Source organism: Engystomops pustulosus, chromosome 9, assembly GCF_040894005.1.
Source record: "Engystomops pustulosus chromosome 9, aEngPut4.maternal, whole genome shotgun sequence".
Classification (NCBI taxonomy): Eukaryota; Metazoa; Chordata; class Amphibia; order Anura; family Leptodactylidae; genus Engystomops; species Engystomops pustulosus.
The window spans coordinates 22,831,091-22,851,621 of NC_092419.1; positions in this window are offsets into that span (position 1 = coordinate 22,831,091).

The following is a 20,531-nucleotide window of genomic DNA, read 5'->3' on the forward strand; positions in this document are numbered from 1 at the left end:
TCCGCAGAGCATCGCGGACACAGCTGCCCATCTTTGATGCTTTGTGTCTCTACACAGATGGTGAAGTTGGAGTAGAGGGAGGATGGAGATGGGATTTATTATTTTTTTTTGTTTTTTATTTTTTTCGCTTTATCTCCGGTGCTAGGGGAGGATGCGGCTGCAACTGTGCGTCTCTCCACCTTGGCATTCAACGCTTATTCCGAGAGATGAAACAGAAGAAATCTTGGCGTCTACGACTTACCTCCTCCTTACAAGACGTTGCGGCGCAGACCTGTCGATGGCGCTCACTTCTAGCTGGACAGCTTTCATTTATTCTCATCAGACCATAGGTCACTTCTACCTTTGGCTCGGGGGCTAATTGCGGACGCGTAATTTAAAATGTCAGATTTTCTTTCTTCCTGGGAGCGAGGAGGATGCGTCTCAAGGAGGAAAATCTGTCAGGTCCGCACATGCATAATAGATCCAGAGGAAGCAGCAGAGGGGGCGCGGGTCGTGCCATGGATTTTCTCTTTGTTGGTAATGTCAATCCTATAATATGATGGACGAGCGGCAACAGAGGGAGATGCATTTATCTGATCCGGGAGAAATTAATCCGAACAAACAGAAGATTTCACATGGCAAAAACAGAATCCGTTGTTCACTAATTACGACTGTCCAGAAGGCGCGGAGCCACTGACGGGAAACGGGAGAGTTATAATTCTTTCCTTTTACCGGATGGGAAATTTGTGTTGATGTAGAATTAACTAAGGAAATTATCAAAATGTGAAAAATTTGGAAGACATAACGTAAAAAAAATATCTTTTGTAGAAACGGAGAAGGTGTGAAATGGGCAAAATGATCATTACTCTCACCTTGTAAGGATGGAGGAAATTATTTCCATACAAATTCTAATGAAGGCGGCGGCTGCCATCGATGTCCTTACCTACCTCCACGAGTCGCCGGATGTTCTCTTCTTATACTGGTGCCCAGCTCTCCAGAAATCCTCCATCCCTTTTTGGGTTGTGTAAGGCACCTGATCCCATGGGAAGAAATGAGATTGGAACAGTTTACTGGTTTCCAGGGAAGTTTTATGTATTATTTGACTTGATCTCAGAAGGATCGTTATGGCCCTAAGATCGCCTTTGATGTCTGGCAGTCTAAGTATCATAAATCCTCCCCTGCTCTCTACACTGAGATTTATGATATACAGACTTAAGACTTTCCCCCTACCCTTTGAGGAGATGATTAACTTTACTAACAGATGTAGCTGTAGGTCATTGTGTATCCCAAGAAAGGAAGGCTACAGAGAAAATTCAGCTGCAAGGATGACACTATTCTCCCAGTTGTATGGAGGAGACTGTGGAGCGATAGAGGAGTTGTTACTTGGTCTCTAGGGTAAATGTCACCAGATGTAACTGCTCATCACTGTATTCCACTCACATCTATTCTAGAATATAGATTTATCAACCATACAAAGAGTTAATCCCTGCTTCTAATCTGCCATACATAGATGAAGTTCTGTATCTAAATTGCCATCAGTTGCAGCAGTCCTGCTCCTACTAACAACATACACAAAGGTCGCATTTCACATCTCTCCATGAACAATACCTAACAATGGTTGCAGAGAGCACAGAGAACAGCAGTGTGAGGTCTGATTACACATCTCTCCAGAGACAATATACAACACTGGCTGCAGAGAGCACAGAGCACAGCAGTGTGAGGTCTGATTACACATCTCTTTAGGGACAATACATAACACTGGCTGCAGAGATTACAGAGCACAGCAGTGTGAGGTCTGATTACACATCTCTCCAGGGACAATATATAACACTGGCTGCAGAGAGCACAGCAGTGTTAGATCTGATTACACATCTCTCTGGGGACAAAACACATCACTAGCTGCAGAGAGCACATAGAACACAGGGTGAGGTCTGATTAATCTATCCGGGGACAAAATAAAACACTGGCTACAATTAGCACAGAGCACAACAGTGTGAGGTATGATTACACATCTCTCCAGGGACAATACATAACACTGGCTGCAGAGAGCACAGAGCACAGCAGTGTGAGGTCTGATTAAACATCTCTCCAGGGACAATACATAACACTGGCTGCAGGGAGCACAGAGCACAGCAGTGTGAGGTATGATTACACATCTCTCCAGGGACAATACTGAACACTGGCTGCAGGGAGCACAGAGTTTGAGGTCGGATTATACATCTCTCCAGGGGCCACACCTAAAACTGGCTGCAGAGTGCACAGAGCACATCAGTGTGAGAACAGCACCCAGTGCACTAGGAAAACCAACAATCCTGGAATATAAATCCATATATCACAGTCCTGCTGCTACTAACAATGTGCACAAATGCCTGATTACACATCTCTCCAGTGCTTTCTGGTCAAGAGGAAATGGAGGTTTTACTTAGTCCAAGTAGAAATAAATTAACTAGGTGCCGGCTTTTAGGTTCCCTCGCTGTTAAGGTCCTGTGCCCCATCTTTGGCGCCAGTGGTAACATGGGATCGGGGTTGTGCTATGTCTGGTGTTATTCCAATCATTAACATGTGTTCATATCTTATTTACACAAGATGTAGATGAGACTCATCCAACCTGAACACCGCAGGCTGCCGTCAGATGTCTGTAGTAGCGGCTGTTCCAAGCCATCAGTGCACAGTAGTGATTGATAGCAGGTACATTAATGCCTTCCTAGTACCTCGGGCCCTCAGGGGCCCTTTTATCTCTACTACATATTCCCATTATTCAGATGTTTGTAGCCATGACAGGAGATCCATCTGCAGTGAACCCTGAGTATGGAACAAATAGGTGTTCACTTCCTCCTCGCACGTCTCCATATGCCGGAACTTATGTTACATAATTACATTGATGCAAAACTTCTGTCAAACAGGATTCCATGGCGAGCGGAAGGCAGGGGATTGGTTCCGAGGAATCTCTTCATTGCCTTGGCCGGCCGCCAGATAGCAGTGGGGTTGCCCAAACATCTCCTTCCTCTATGAAGTTCGTCCAAACTAATGACCTAAAATAACATTCCATAAAATAAAGCGCCTTCCATTAGTTAATGCTGCGATGCTTTAATCTGCTCTTCCCTCCAGCAGTTATTTGTCTTCAGTGTCGTAATGAGAAGGAAATCGCAGAACAGCGGGAGAAATGGAATTGATTTAGAAACAGAAAAAAAGGCAAAACGCTGACATTCGAGAGTTGCATCGAGAACGTGCGAAGGCAAAGTCGCTCCACGTGCGACATCCTGGAAAGTAGTAACATTGTTACAGCGTGTTCACACCTGCACACAGAAAGACGAGCTACACTGACTGGGGGATATAGCACGCTTGTACGCCTGCAGGGGCGGGAATTGCCACTACTCCGCCCTCTTTTCCAATTGGGTGAGGAGGGGGCGGTGCCACCAGGTGGATCAGGGGCTAAGCAAAGAAAAAAGGAGACTGCTGATAAGCCAAGGCGGGTCCTGGGTCTGTAATGGGGAGAATAGTTGAAGATTTCGTAGTACGTAGCATTTTTATATTTATTTTGCTTTCTATTCTTCGTTCCATCCTCATCTCTCAGGACTAGAGATAAGCGAGCATACTCGTTCGAGTATTAGCGTACTCGAAACGGCTCGTTGCTCGGATGAGTATTTCGCCTGCTCGATAATGAGCTTTCACTTAAGGAAACACAGTGAAGAACAGTGAAGAACTCAGTGAACACAGGATCATTAAGGATCATTTAAGTGAAGAACACAGTGAAGAACACATTGCAGATGTTTCCGTACATCTGCTAACTTATCAGAAGACGTTAGCGCAGAAAGGTGTTCTTCACAATAGTATGTGAAGAACAATATGTGTGAAGAACACATTGCAGATGTTTCCGTACATCTACTAACTTATCAGAAGACATTAGTGCAGAAAGGTGTTCTTTACAATAGTATGTGAAGAACATTATGTGTGAATAACACATTGCAGATGTGTAACACGGGTCATTCTCCTTTTTGAAGTTCCACGAATATTCCATTGAATAAAAAAAACGAAGAAACAAACAGAACTGACATCCTTATTTCTCAATAAAATGACACATTTTATTGAAGAGCCTTGGTCCCCTTGAAAAATGCTCGAGCCTCCCATTGACTTCAATGGGGCTCGTTATTCGAAACGAGCACTCGAGCATCGGAAAAAGTTCAACTCGAGTAACGAGCACTCAAGCATTTTAATGGAGGACACGTCATCCATTAATTGCTGCGTGCACTGTACGAGCGGAGATAAGTGCAGTTCCTCCAGCGCCACCACTCGAAGACTGGAGGGCAACAGAACACCATATGTAAGCCACCTGTGAGGGCACTTTAATGAATTAAACATAACACAAATATCAGTAAACTTTAACTATATAAGTAACTTCCAAAATATGACACTTCTTGCTGGGTGGAAAATTAGGTCACAACTTTATATATGTATATAATATATATATATATATATATATATATATATATATATGTATATATATAGATATATATTAACCTGTAATATCCAAAAATCAGGCACTTGGGATAGAATCACAAATTTTTGAGCCCTGGAAGCTGAAAGCCCAGCTGGACTGCCAACCGAGCAACCAACATCTCAAATCTTCCACCATTCCACCTGCTGTGAAATTTATTGTAAAATATAGAGGTAAAATATTACAAAAAAAACATCTCTCAATAACACAGGAAGTGAGGGAGGGACAGCCCCATCGCCGTTACTCCCTGGTGTTCTTCAAATACTAGTGTATCGAGGGGGGAAGGGGCTGTCTCATCCCAGGGGCTGGGATTGTCTTGCACGCGATCGGATTGTGTCAGGCCAAATGGCAGGGCCCCCTGATTTCCCCTCATGTAACCTGGATCATGAAATGTCATGTATTGTACAGCTTTCCCTCTCCCATCATTACCCAAGTTCTCTAGCCCAACTAGTGAAGAACAGACAAGTAGTTCCAGTTCTGGTTTGGCGTTTGGGTTTGGCCATGTAAACAGGACTTATTTCTGAATTGGTGGCCGAACAACCAATTTCCTAAATGAACACCCCTTGCCACTAGCTATGGCCATGATTTGCCAGGGGATACCCCAGGAGCCAGTCATGGCCATAAGTAGTAGCTAGAGGGAGTCCATTTGCCAAACTGGTTGTTGCCGCCAATCCAGCAAAGTGTCTGTGTCCCACGCCGAACCCGAACGCCGAACCTCAACTGCAACTACGGGTTTGCTCATCTCTACCCCCAATATTTTCAATCCATGTTCACATAGAGAATTTATTTTTGCATTTCATAACTTGCAAAAGGGCATAAAAGTCTTATTTTGCGTCTTGTTTTCCGGGATGGTGGCTGCTATTTACCATATTTGTTTTACTTTGATGATTTTTGTAGCCATAAGGGAAGACGACAGAATCTACGTTCCTCCGAGTCGCCATGAATCTAATTTTCCAATGGGAGTTAAAAGAAACCGAAAGATCAATTGAAACATTTGGACGGCCTCATAATTAGGAGGAAGCGAACGGAGCCGCTAAGTGCATGTATCTTTCTTCTGCTTTGTTTGTGTCTCTCTTCCCTGTTTATGTGTCCACGTAACAAGCTATTAATACCGCGTCCTGCGGATACAACGTAGAAAATGCAAAAATCAAAGCCGGATCAGCCGTCTCCGAGACTGACGGGAATAATAGTGCACGATCCATGAAAGCAAAGATATGAAATAAAATAAAGTAAGATTACATCAAATGGAGCGCAACATAGAGGGAAGTGCTCTGCGAGCCCCTCGCTGGCCGAGACAAGCACCGAATGCAGGAATCTTATTAAGACTACAAATACTCTGACGTGAATCTCATCATAATACATAAGACTGTCAATAAAGAAGCTCAGCGGGAAGTTCCAACAAATTGCAACCTTGTAGCTGTGTTGGTTTAAGAGATATATGGGGAATTACATTCATTTGTAATAGACTGATGTGACCTCAGCAAACGAGGACATCGTGTACAAATCTTCAATGCATCTCACCGCCTCTTAGTGCTGAATAGATACATGGTGTGAATAAGAGACTAATGCGCCTCATCATTGGATGCCGAAATATTTCCTAATGTTGTCAAAGGTGTTTGCTCTTTTTTTTTGAAGATTTAAAAAATATCCGCTCGAATAAACATTTATCTTCCAGATTTATTTTTGTAAAGAAAATGTATTTCACTAATTTACAACTCACTATACAGAGTCCATGGATGTGTCCATTAGAGATAATCTGGAGATGACTGTGGAAATCAATCTGATGCACAGTTTTAACTAAAAGCGTAATAGTATAATAAGTTTATTAATTACATACAGTGTAATAATATCACATACTACAAGATACATGGTACAGGGTCAGGAGGGGCCCGGGGTGTCTGCAGTGTAATAATATCACATGTTATGGATGATACATGGTACAGGGTCAGGAGGGGTCAGGATGTCTGCAGTGTAATAATATCACATGTTATGGATGATACATGGTACAGGGTCAGGAAGGGCAGGGATGTCTGCAGTGTAATAATATCACATGTTATGGATGATACATGGTACAGGGACAGGAGGGTTTGGGATGTCTGCAGTGTAATAATATCACATGTTATGGATGATACATGGTACAGGGTCAGGAAGGGCAGGGATGTCTGCAGTGTAATAATATCACATGTTATGGATGATACATGGTACAGGGTCAGGAGGGGCGGGATGTCTGCAGTGTAGTAATATCACATGTTATGGATGATACATGGTACAGGGTCAGGAGGGGCCGGGATGTCTGCCGTGTAATAATATCACATGTTATGGATGATACATGGTACAGGGTCAGGAGGGGCCGGGATGTCTGCAGTGTAATAATATCACATGTTATGGATGATACATGGTACAGGGTCAGGAGGGGCCAGGATGTCTGCAGAGTAATAATATCACATGTTATGGATGATACATGGTACAGGGTAAGGAGGTCCCGGATGTCTGCAGTGTAATAACATCACATTTTGCATGATACGTGGCACAGGGTCAGGAATAGATAGGGGTGTGACCCACTTTTTTGGCAGGTTAAGTAAAATAAGACAAACTAGCACAGAGTTGTTCCCAGTCTATGATGGAGCAGGTGTCATTGAGATGATTTCAGCCAATTTTATTCAGACTTTGTTGAATTCAATATTAATAAACTCGTCCTCTCTTTTATCTCCACTTCAGATTTTGTCTCCTTCTTCCTTTTCATTTTCCCTCTGTTCTTCTCTTCTTTTTAATTGTTCCTGTTCTAATTCCTCTTCTAATCTCTTTTCCTCTTCTTTTGCTTCTCATTTCTTCCCTTCTCCTTCCCTTTATAAATACTTCTTTCTTTCTTTCTTTCTTTCTCTTTCTTTCTTTCTTTCTTCATTTGTCTTTTCATTTTTCTTGCTTCTTCTTTCTTTCCCCTCATCCCTCCATTCTCCTGGCTCTTCTTCTTCTCTGTTTTATCCAAATTTTTCCAATCATTAATTTCACCCGGAGCAAATTCTGTGTTTATTCTTCCTTCTTTTTCTGTTGTCCTCTCTCATCTTCTTATTCCCCCTCTTTTCTTCTGGTCCTCTAACCACCTCTCTCTTCTGTTCTTTACTCCTCTATTTCTTTTCCTCTCTTTCATTCTCTTCTTTTTTCTTCCCTTTTCTTTCCTCTCTTCTTTCTTTTATGTTATTCGCCTTCCCATCCTTTACTTCTCTTCTTTCTCTTCTTTACTTCCTAATTCTCTTCTTTCTTCGCTTTGTTTTCTCTCTTCTCTTTTTCTCTCTTTTCTTTCGTTCTCCTTTCCTACCTTTTCCTCTTCTTGTCTGCCTCCCTCCCCTTTCTTCTTTTCTTTTTTCTTCCCCCCATACTTCTTCTTATCTCTTTTTCTCTTCCCCTCCTGTCTCTACCTTTATTCTTCTGAACTCTTTATTTCCTTTGTATTTGAGATTCCAGACTGGTTGTCATTGCAGTCCTGGAGAGATCATGTATAATAATATTTGCAGTTCAGAAGATGTTCAGATGAAGAATTGAAAGTGAATGTTGGAAAATGTGAGTAAACAAATATTTCTTTCATAAATCAAAATTTTATTCAGCTGAATCACTTGTCACACATTGGGGCTTATTTACCAAGGGTCGCGGATCACACTTTCATCGGACTGTTCACGGATTTCGATTTGAACGGCTGTGACAGGCATTTAACAGGGGATTATGTCGCACACGATCGGATTTTGGCGCAGCAGCGCCGGTTTTCATGTGACAGAAATCGGGGGGGGGGGAGAGTCGTCGGACGATCAGACTGATTCGGACTGAGCGCGGGATTTAAAATTCAAATTGTGTCGCAAGACAAAACACTTACGTGCACCAGGAAGAAGAGGGTAAACCCCGGGGGACCTGAGCGGGGAAGCGACACATGCAGGATATTGGGCTCACGATCTTAGTGAATCGCGTCACAGGGCATTATACACGGACAATGCACTTTCGCTGAACTCCGCGTGAGCGGGTAAGTAAATGTGCCCCATTGTCCCACATCAACACCACGTTTGTACTGTGTGCAATTTGCCTGTATCGTGTGCAGGAGGCGCCAGATTCATAAATTGTGTTGCACGTCAGTAATAACCAAGTAACATCTGTAGAATTTATCTATAAAGTTATTAAATTCTCTTTTTTAATGAGAATTTTTTTTTTCTTTTTTGAATCGGTAATAAAGACCCTCCTCCCCGGAACTCCTCCCATATCTATTCTAATGTTCCCCAATCCCGCGCTGCTTAAAATTTGGGTGTGTCTCATCAGACAGGAAGTGGCAATCAGCCAATCACTGGTGAGTTAATAATACGGCTGGTGATTGGCTGAGCAGCTTAAGGCTCTTTTGTCACCTGCAGGACATCTCTTTGTGCCACCACCCATCCCCTCCCCCGATCTCCGTGCTCCAAGTGACTGTATGGGCTATAGGTGTTGACACTCATGTTCCTTATCCAGGTGCATCAGTCCCATCATCTTAAAGGAACATTGAACAGCAGATGAGACAGAGTCATAACAGAATATACAGTCACAACATAAATTTCCTATGTAACTGCACAATATTTTATTGTAGAAGGAACAGGGTCGGCCTCAGGTATCAGTAGGCCCCTGGGTGACAGAGCCTCAGTGGGCCCCTTTGCAGTGAACTCACGTGGCGGCATTAAAAATTCAGAAACTAAAGCAGTCTCCTGTTCCTAAAATATTCCATAGTTTATCATCCCAAACATCCCCCTCTTGGTTATTTTATATAAGCCCCTTCACCCCCTATAGATTCATTAGATACAGCCCCCCTCACCATCCACAACAAGGCTTTTACTCAGAGCAGAGATGAGAAGCGGGCTAGTAGAGCACAAAAATCAAAAGCTGCCCTGGTTTCCTAACCCTCCACAGACCTTCATCTCTAAGTAAAATTAATGGACATGCCCCAATCCTAGAACAGCAGTGTGAGGTCTGATTACACATTTATCCAAGGATGATATATAACACTGGCTGCAGAGAGCACAGAGCACAGCAGTGTGAGGTATGATTACACATTTATCCAGGGACAATACATAACACTGGCTGCAGAGAGCACAGAGAACAGCAGTGTGAGGTCTGATTACACATCTCTCCAGGGACAATACATAACACTGGCTGCAGAGAGCACAGAGAACAGCAGTGTGAGGTCTGATTACACATCTCTCCAGGGACAATGCATAACACTGGCTGCAGAGAGCACAGAGCACAGCAGTGTGAGGTCTGATTACACATTTATCCAGGGATGATACATAGCACTGGCTGCATAGAGCACAGAGCACAGCAGTGTGACAATACATAACACGGGCTGCAGAGAGCACAGAGAACAGCAGTGTGAGGTCTGATTACACATTTATCAAGGGATGATACAAAACACTGACTGCAGAGAGCACAGAGAACAGCAGTGTGAGGTCTGATGATACATTTATGCAGGGATGATACATAACACTGACTGCATAGAGCACAGAGCACAGCAGTGTGACAATACATAACACAGGCTGCAGAGAGCACAGAGGACAGCAGTGTGAGGTCTGCTTACACATTTATCAAGGGATGATACAAAACACTGACTGAAGTGAGCACAGAGAACAGCAGTGTGAGGTCTGATTACACATTTATCCAGGGATGATACAAAACACTGACTACAGAGAGCACAGAGCACAGCAGTGTAAGGTATGATGATACATTTATCCAGGGATGATACATAACACTGACTGCAGAGAGCACAGAGCACAGCAGTGTGAGGTCTGATTACACATTTATCCAGGGATGATACATAACACTGGCTGCAGAGAGCACAGAGCACAGCGGTGTGACAATACATAACACTGTCTATATGTTCACATCAGCTGACAGATCCCTTTAATTTAGAAAACACAATTAAGAATCCGCTAAATTTGGATTACTTAAACATTTATTCAGAATCTTCCTTTGTTTATTTGAATTAAAAAAATGTAATTTTTTCTTTTTCACTGTAAAAACGAATATATTTTTTCTCCTGCCGTGAGTCACGTCTCCAACCTCTGCCGCGGAGAGAGATTTGCCACAATTATTTTTAGCCTGGATTGTGCTGCGCTCGTTTACCGAGAGGCTAATTTATTTATATCAGATGTGTTTTTTTTTTTTTTTGCTTTCTCATTTAATAAAAGTGAAATAATTGAAGGCGCAGCGATCTATAATTTTTCATTTTCGCAGATTGATTCGATTCCTCTGATGCAAATGTCACCTTAAACTCTGTTTACTTATCAACTTTCCCTCAGAAATGATGCGATAAAACAATGCGGACGCTCCGGCAGATGAGTTCATATCCAGTCCGCACACGCATCATCCTCCCATTTATAACAAGACATTGATCAGAATGGAGATTGTTATCGATGTCTCGTGTGCCCACAGTAAAGGATCCGGGGCGGGGGAGGGGGCGCCAAATCTCCTAAAACAAGTGTGAAATGAGGGGGAAATAACCGGCTTTATATTAATTAACCATCAGCAATAGAATTACTTGGCTATTGACTCCGGGCACCTGCTGGATCGATGGTGTTGGTTGCTTTGTGATGTGACAGATATATTGCGGTATTATTTACTACGCTCCAGTCCAGACCCGGACAGTGAACTGATGAGGGAACGAGATGTTCTGCTGCTTTTTTTTCATGTCAATCTTATTTTTATGGAAATAAAAGGGCGATTCTATCAGAAAAAGTGGCAAAAACTTTGGAAAAGTTACTGGGAAACAGAATGCAGCACAAGGTGATTGGTGGAGGTGACCCCTATGGATAGGTCATCACTATGTGATTGGTGGAGGTTTCCCCTATAGATAGGTCATCACTATGTGATTGGTGGAGGTTTCCCCTATGGATAGGTGATCACTAGGTGATTGGTGGAGGTTTCCCCTATGGATAGTTCATCACTAGGTAATTGGTGGATGTTTCCCTTATGGATAGTCATTATAAGGTGATTGGTGGAGGTTTCCCCTGTGGATAGGTCATCATTAGGTGACTCGTGAAGGTTTCCCCTATGGGTAGGTCATTACAAGATGATTGGTGGAGGTTTCCCCTATGGATAGGTCATCACTAGGTGATTGGTGGAGGTTTCCCCTATGGGTAGTTCATCACTAGGTGATTGGTGGAGGTTTCCCCTATGGATAGGTCATTACAAGGTGATTGGTGGAGGTTTCCCCTATGGATAGTCATTACAAGGTGATTGGTGGAGGTTCCCCCTATGGATAGTCATTACAAGATGATTGGTGGAGGTTTCCCCTATGGATAGGTCATCACTAGGTGATTGGTGGAGGTTTCCCCTATGGGTAGTTCATCACTAGGTGATTGGTGGAGGTTTCCCCTATGGATAGGTCATTACAAGGTGATTGGTGGAGGTTTCCCCTATGGATAGTCATTACAAGGTGATTGGTGGAGGTTCCCCCTATGGATAGGTCATTGCAAGGTGATTGGTGGAGGTTTCCCCTATGGATAGTCATTACAAGATGATTGGTGGAGGTTTCCCCTATAGATAGGTCATCACTATGTGATTGGTGGAGGTTTCCCCTATGGATAGGTGATCACTAGGTGATTGGTGGAGGTTTCCCCTATGGATAGTTCATCACTAGGTAATTGGTGGATGTTTCCCTTATGGATAGTCATTATAAGGTGATTGGTGGAGGTTTCCCCTATGGATAGGTCATCATTAGGTGACTCGTGAAGGTTTCCCCTATGGGTAGGTCATTACAAGATGATTGGTGGAGGTTTCCCCTATGGATAGGTCATCACTAAGTGATTGGTGGAGGTTTCCCCTATGGGAGTTCATCACTAGGTGATTGGTGGAGGTTTCCCCTATGGATAGGTCATTACAAGGTGATTGGTGGAGGTTTCCCTTATGGATAGTCATTACAAGGTGATTGGTGGAGGTTCCCCCTATGGATAGGTCATTGCAAGGTGATTGGTGGAGGTTTCCCCTATGGATAGTCATTACAAGATGATTGGTGGAGGTTTCCCCTATGGATAGGTCATCACTATGTGATTGGTGGCGGTTTCCCCTATGGATAGTTCATCACTAGGTAATTGGTGGATGTTTCCCTTATGGATAGTCATTACAAGGTGATTGGTGGAGGTTTCCCCTATGGATAGGTTCATCATTAGGTGATTGGTGGAGGTTTCCCCTATGGATAGGTCATTACAAGATGATTGGTGGAGGTTTCCCCTATGGATAGGTCATCACTAGGTGATTGGTGGAGGTTTCCCCTATGGATAGGTCATCACTAGGTGATTGGTGGAGGTTTCCCCTATGGGTAGTTCATCACTAGGTGATTGGTGGAGGTTTCCCCTATGGATAGGTCATTGCAAGGTGATTGGTGGAGGTTTCCCCTATGGATAGTCATTACAAGGTGATTGGTGGAGGTTTCCCTTATGGATAGTTCATCACTAGGTGATTGTTGGAGGTTTCCCCTATGGATAGGTCATCACTAGGTGATTGGTGGTGCTTCCCCCTATGGATACTTCATTACTAGGTGATTGGTGGATGTTTCCCTTATGCACAGATCATTACAAGGTGATTGGTGGAGATTTCCCCTATGGATAGGTCATTATTAGATGATTAGAGGAGCTTTTCCTTATGGATAAGCCATTACTAGGTGATAAGTGGAGGTTTCCCCTATGGATAGGCCATTACAAAATGATTTGAGGAGATTTCCCATGATGAATAAGCAATTAATAGGTGATTGGTGGAGGTGACCCCTAAAGACAGGCCATTACTAGGTGATTGACAGAGATGACCCCTATGGATAGGTCATAACTAGGTGATTGAAGGAAGTTTTCCCTTATGGATAAACCATTACTAAGTGATTGGTAGTGGGGACACCTATAGACAGGCAATTACTAGGTGGTAGAGGTGACCCCTATGGATAAGTCATTACTAGGTGATTGGTGGAGGTTTACCTATGTACAGGTCTAGGTGATTAGTTAGACGTGTGACACCTCAGTCTCTCTGTCCCAGACACCTCGGTCCCACACTAATCAGCTAATTTATACTTCAGATGGAATACGGCAGCTGCATTTGAAGTATCAAGGCTTGGACAGACTCTAGGATATTGGTGATGTCTCATTTCAGCTTCATCTCCAATATGAAACAGCTGATTGACAGAGGTGTAGGGTCTGATTGACAGAGGTGTAGGGTCTGATTGACAGAGGTGTAGGGTCTGATTGACAGAGGTCTGATTGACAGAGGTGTAGTGCCTACCAGTGACCTATTTATAAAGAAAAAAACCTCTTGTAACATTAAACCAAGACACCAAGGATACTGGAGAAATTCCAGGGTCTTCTACCCTTAGTTTACAACATGCGAGATACATTACCACTGTCGGACTGGGATACTTTGGGCCCACCGGTAAAATCTGTTCTTGGGGCCCACCACAGCTATAAGTTTGTTACATAATCTATTAATATAATCATATAAATACAAGGATAGTTGAGAAGTTTTATTCTAAATATATGTATAAAGTACAGAGAGGGAACCTTGTCCAGCACTACTTATGCAGGTCCTGGGGGCCGACCTAACTTAGGGGCCCACCAGTGGATCCACCTGTTCACCTGTGGGCCAGTCCGAGCCTGTACATTATTACACTTCCTGCACCAAGAATAGGAACTATAAGGGTCCTACAGCTCCCACCCGGTCCCACAGGGTAGAAGCTTTCCAGACATCCCAAGCCGATCCAAGAAATCCGCCATGTTACAGAAAACTATGTTCCAGTCTTTTTGGTACATTTGAGGCGGGGCCATGTCTGCGGCTGCACACGTTTTCGCTTTAGTACGGCACAGACGTGGCCTCCAGTTATATCCCGCGGCAGATGAAGAATCGCGTGGATTCATGTGAAATGTTGAGAAATTGCCGCACGTTGCATCTCATGTCGTAGCAGAGTTTAGCCTCATCCTAACACGTAGTTGGTAAGTTGATACCTATTACGCCAAAAAAGTCAAGTTACCGTTTCTTGGCGCAGTATATTTAACCAGTTCAGTGTCAGGTTAAACTCCTCTCCTTCTCTAACACAGACACGTATGGACTCCATTTCCCGGAGCGTTGACTCTTTTCTGTGTTTCTGTCTTTACGTTTCATTCTTAGTATTTGTGTTGTATTTTTGCTCTATTTTCTCCGCGATTAAGCAGATTCATCTGTTTCCATAGAACGAGCGGCGTCCTATGATCCTGGATCTTACGGGAGGATAAACATCTCCCAGAACCCCTGGTGCTGCCCATAACAAGGTCCGAAGCAGAGAGATAGAAACGTAAACAGCCGCTCCGACAACTCCACAGAATGAATCAGCATTTGATAATCGGCCAAAGCATCTGCTCCGCTTTAGCCCAGGCCGGACTGATCCTGCCGAGATTGAGTCAAAACCTGGCAAAAGACCCAAAATCGCACAGAATCCAAATAAACATAAGAATAATGTTCTGCCCAAGAGAAAACTTATCCATGGGAAGCAACGAAATGTCCAAACCTTAAAATAATGGAAACAATGTTTGTGAAGTTAATGAAGTTTTCTAAGAATCTTAATAAAAACACAATAGAAAAAAGTCATGAAAAAACAACTCCTTCTTCTCGTTCAGTTTCCTAAAGCTCTTGACTGGGGGGAAGGAGGTGTTCGAGGTCATGGGGCCCACTGCAGCCAATCAGGGGCCTTAGAGAGCAACTTTAAGGTGAAATAAGTCAGTCAGGGGCCTGACTTGCATCGCTTTAAATGGTTATAACTTTTGAACACTGTTACTTATCAAAGCGATTCTGAGATTGTTTTTTCCCCACATGTTGTACTTCATTTTACTGGTAAATTTTGGCTGATAATTTTTGCATTTATTTATTAAAAAAAAGAAAAAATGATGAATTTTTTGAAAAATTTGCCATTTTCGAAATTCGAAATCATTGCGTTTTCAGACAGATCGCTTTACCACCTAAATAAGTTGCTGAATAACATTTCCCATATGAACACTTTACATTTTCATAATTTTTGAAATGTCTGGATAATTTATTTTAATGCCACGCGGCTTACAAATCGAATATCACTTTTCTGGATTTTCCGAATTGACTATTTTGGGGATAAATACTCTTTTGAATTAAATTTTACATATTTAACATCAAAACCCCCTATATAATCAACCCATTTTCAAATCTGCACCCCACAAACTATCAGAAACAGATTTTAGTAAGATTGTTAACCCCTTGAGATCTTCATAGTAATTGAATAAAAATGGAGGTGAAATTTAGAATGGTCAGATTGTGCAGGTTATACGTTCATTAAGCCCTAAAATTTACACATTTCCAAAAGATAAAAAGAGAAAACCCATCTAAAATTTGTTATGCAATTTCTCCCGAGTGCAGAGACCCCCCACATGTGGACGTTACTGGTTTTATGTGTGCACAGCGAGGCACAGAAGGGAAGGAGGGACCTGCAGCTGCCAGGATTTTAGTTTCCTCTTGGCCCATTTTGTAGGCTATAACATTTTAGCTTTTGCGTTATTGGGGCCATGTGACGGCATTTTTTTTTTTGCGGGATGAGATGCTTTTTCCAGTGTTACCAACTCCTATTGTTGAAAAATTAGGAACTTTTTTGAGGGCAGGAGTAGAAAAGCATCAATTCTGTAATGGATTTTTTACTCTTTTTTTTTGTTTTCACTATGTAGCCCAATAATCATGTTATCTTTATTCTATGGGTCGATACGATTACGGGGATACCAGACATGAATATTTTTTCTTACATTTTACTAAATTTGCCAAATAAAACCTAATGTGGAGAAAAATCTATCACTTTTGCATCGCTGTCATCCAAGTGGCAAAACATTGTTACTTTTTTGGAAACAGAGCTGGTTGATGGATTGTTTTTTGCGGAACATGTTGTTCTTTACAACAGCATCATTCTGGAGTACATATGTATTTTTGATCACTTTTTATTGCATTTTTTGTGGGATTTAATAGGTAAAAACCATAATTTTTGGCGTTTTTTTTAACAGTGTTCATCGTGCGGGTTCAATAATGATTTACTTTTATTCTACGGGTTGCTAAGGACGCGGTGATACTATATATGTGTTGTGTTTGTGTTATGATTTAGACTTTTTTTTAGTGTTATATGTCTCTCTTTATATGTTATGGGGCTTATGGGCATTTTTATTGATTTATTACTTTTTTTTTTATAGAAAAACATTTTTTTTTTAGTTTTTTACTACTTCCGCCATGGGACATGAACAAGCAATCATCTGATTGCTTGTTCATGATAATACCCTGTAATACTGATGTATTACAGGGTATTAGCTGTGTCCGCCTATTCAACACCCGCAATTGGAGCTCACTTCGACCGCGGATGTTACACTGGGGTGCCAGCTATAAGTTATAGCCGGTACGCCATGTGTCCCGATGCCGGTTCAGCTCCAATCTTGAGCTGAACCGGCATCAGCGCTGCGTCCGATATATCGGACGCTGAGCGCTAAGTCACTGAGCTCAGCGTCCGATATATATCGGACACTGAGCGTCAAGAGGTTAATAACATAGAGCACCACACCTTTTTACTGGCTGCTTGTGGTACTGCAATTCATTCCTATTAACCAGAAAGAAGTTGAGCTGAAATCCCACTCACAACCTGCAGACAGGACAGTTCTGTTCTATTGGAAGAAAGCAGCCTTGTTTTCTTCTTCTACACATGTGCCCACACACAGGGCGTGATGTATGAGAGTATTTTCATTTCTCTGTTGCGATTTATTCCAGATTTCCTTCCCTCCCGACAGACAATAAATATCAGGGGGGAAGGAGGGAGGGGGCGGGGACCCCCATATCCTTACATTATGGAAGAAACATTAAAGGGATGAGGCGGAAGATGCGGCTTCTATTATCTGCCTTGTCTCCTGGAGTCCTGTGATAACAATGAATATTATTAGGATTTTATTATATTTTTATATTGTTTTGTATGCACTGGAGATAATTGGGTTGGATATTCTTATTGTCTCTGCTGCAATGTAACAGATTTTCTTCTAGGAAGGGAGAAATCTTTTATGTGTGACCCGACCGCTCCGAGAGACAAAACCCTGCAAATAATGGGGGTTTACTGCTGCTGTATACGGTATATACTGTATTGTGTACTATTATGTAGTCAGGAAGAAAAGACAGCGGTGCTGTGTTTATTGTGGGGGAGGAAACCTTTACATCAGAGACCCCAATACTAATACAGAACATTAGAGACCCCAATACTATCACAGTACATTAGAGACCCCAATACTAACATCAGAGACCCCAATACTAACATAGAACATCAGAGACCCCAATACTAACACAGAACATTAGAGACCCCAATGCTATCACAGTACATTAGAGACCCCAATACTAACATCAGAGACCCCAATACTAACACAGAAAATCAGAGACCCCAATACTAGTGCAATATATATGAGACCCCAAAACTAATAGAGAACATCAGAGACCCCAATACTAACACAGAACATCAGAAACCCCAATACTAATGCAATATATCAGAGACCCCCAGTAGTAGCACAGAAAATCAGAGACACCAATACTAGTGCAATATATATGAGACCCCAAAACTAATAGAGAACATCAGAGAACCCAATACTAGTGCAATATATCAGAGACCCCCAGTACTAACACAGAACATCAGAGACCCCCAGTACTAACACAGAACATCAGAGACCCCCAGTACTAACACAGAACATAAGAGACCCTAATGCTAATATAGAACATCAGAGACCCCAAAACAAACTCAGGACATCAGAGACCCCAATACTAATATAGAATATCAGAGACCCCAATACTAACTCAGGACATCAGAAACCCCAATCTCCAGGGCTTTGCCTTTAAGTCAAGGGGTCAGGTGTTGTGCCCATTTGCCAGGCGATCATTGTAATTGCCAGCAGAAACTTTCAAATCCTTGTAGAAAGACATCCAGGTCTCCATCATTCTCCAGGACATCTTTTATTCTTTCAGTAAATCTTTTACATTAGGCCGGTCCCTGCATGCGTATGCACCTGTGTCTTTGCCCCCTGTGAGACCTTCAGCCTTTCGCTGTTCTCCCCCACACTGCTCTCTGCATCTCTACACATCTTCCTGTTTCTCCCTCCTCCAATCCATCCTAAGGGCAGCCTCCAATGTGTCTTTTCCCCTCAGTCCATCTCACTGACAGACACAGGAAGAGGGGAGGGGATCAGGATGAGTCATTATCTCCTGCTACATATCCCTCCTATTGATCAGTGTAGAAACATGTAAACAAAGATCCCACAGAGAGTCTGCACACAGCACTAAAGGAAATATCAGGAATGATGCATCAATTGGTAAGAATTTAACTTAAACTTTAATATACAAAGAATTAAACTTCACACATTAAATATGGACGTTTCAGATAAAAAGATCACAGAACAATATACATACAATACATATAAACAGATACAAAAATAAAAAGGGAATAAAAACAAATAACCTTACTAATGAAATAGCTCCAGTTACCCGCGCCATTGGGGTTCAGCAGAAGTTCCAGGCAGCCTATCCATACGCCATGAATTTCCCAAAAGACTGATACAGGGGTCCCTGTGATTCACTAATTTAAACCCAGTGGGTTTTTGCTCCCACCCCCTGACTATGATGTCACTGAGAGGGGGGCGGAGTCACATTACTTCCTCCCTCCAGCAAGTTACACTTTGTAGATGATTATGATGAGGACCCCATAACTTTTGATCGGAAGAAGTCACAACCGGGTCATTGCCTCCAATCATACCAAACTTGGGGTGGCTCGGCTTAAAATCAGGGGTGTTCCATGATTTGACCCTGCTCCCATCTAGCTGGAAACTTGTAATTCATGCAACCAAAACCCCTTAAACCTCTCCTTTAAATGGGGGATCATAACCATAAAGTTATTGGATAAATTTGAGTTTCCATTGGTTCTGGGTTTAATTTCTCCCCAAACATTTCCATCCTTTGATCCCTGGACCAGGAAGTGGCTTAGTGGCTAGCATTACCTGGGAACATATATAAAAATGTAAAATCATAAACATATTAGGTATTGCCAAATTGTCCAATCTATTCAAATATAAAAACAACAATTCCTGGTAATGAACCCTGTAATGGATAATAGCGCCTAAATATCAGAATCACAACTTTTTTTCCATTTTGCCTCCAATAAAAATGTTAATAAAAAGTAATTGAAAAATCAATACAAATTTGTCTTTAAAGGGGTTTTCAGGGTAGGATCCCCTGAAAAGGAAGAGTCGTGGGGGCCTGGAGCAAGTTCTCGTAGGTTCGCCACCACTGAGTGCACCGCTTACCGATCTCCACCAACTCCATAGAAATTAATGGATCAGAACGTTCTCGTGCTTCTGCTCCATTAGTCTAAGGAGCTGCGAGGGGTTGGTCAGACCTCTTGTTTTATCAATCTGCGTGGGTCTCAACACTGAAACCCCCATTGATCAACAAGTTAGGCCCTATCCTATGGAAAAGCCCCTTTAAATAGTTGGTGCTTTGTAGTTGACTTATTGAAATGGTTATTTCTCACCTAATCATCATTGAATAAAAGTTCATTCTTGCTTTTGGTACTACTTGGGAGTGTTACCTCTTCATTAGACTAGATAGATAGATAGATAGATAGATAGATAGATAGATAGATAGATATGAGATAGATAGATAGATAGATAGATGATAGATAGATACATAGATAGATACATAGATAGATAGATAGATAGATAGATAGATAGATAGATAGATAGGAGATAGATAGATAGATAGATATGAGATAGATAGATAGATAGATATGAGATAGATAGATAGATATGAGATAGATAGATAGATAGATAGATAGATAGATAGATAGATAGATAGATATGAGATAGATAGATAGATAGATATGAGATAGATAGATAGATAGATAGATAGATAGATAGATAGATATGAGATAGATAGATATGAGATAGATAGATACATTGGGCCACATTTATCACTTTTGTGCGCCTAAGTGTAGTAGTTGCGCCTAAATTCGGGCGCACTGTTTTGC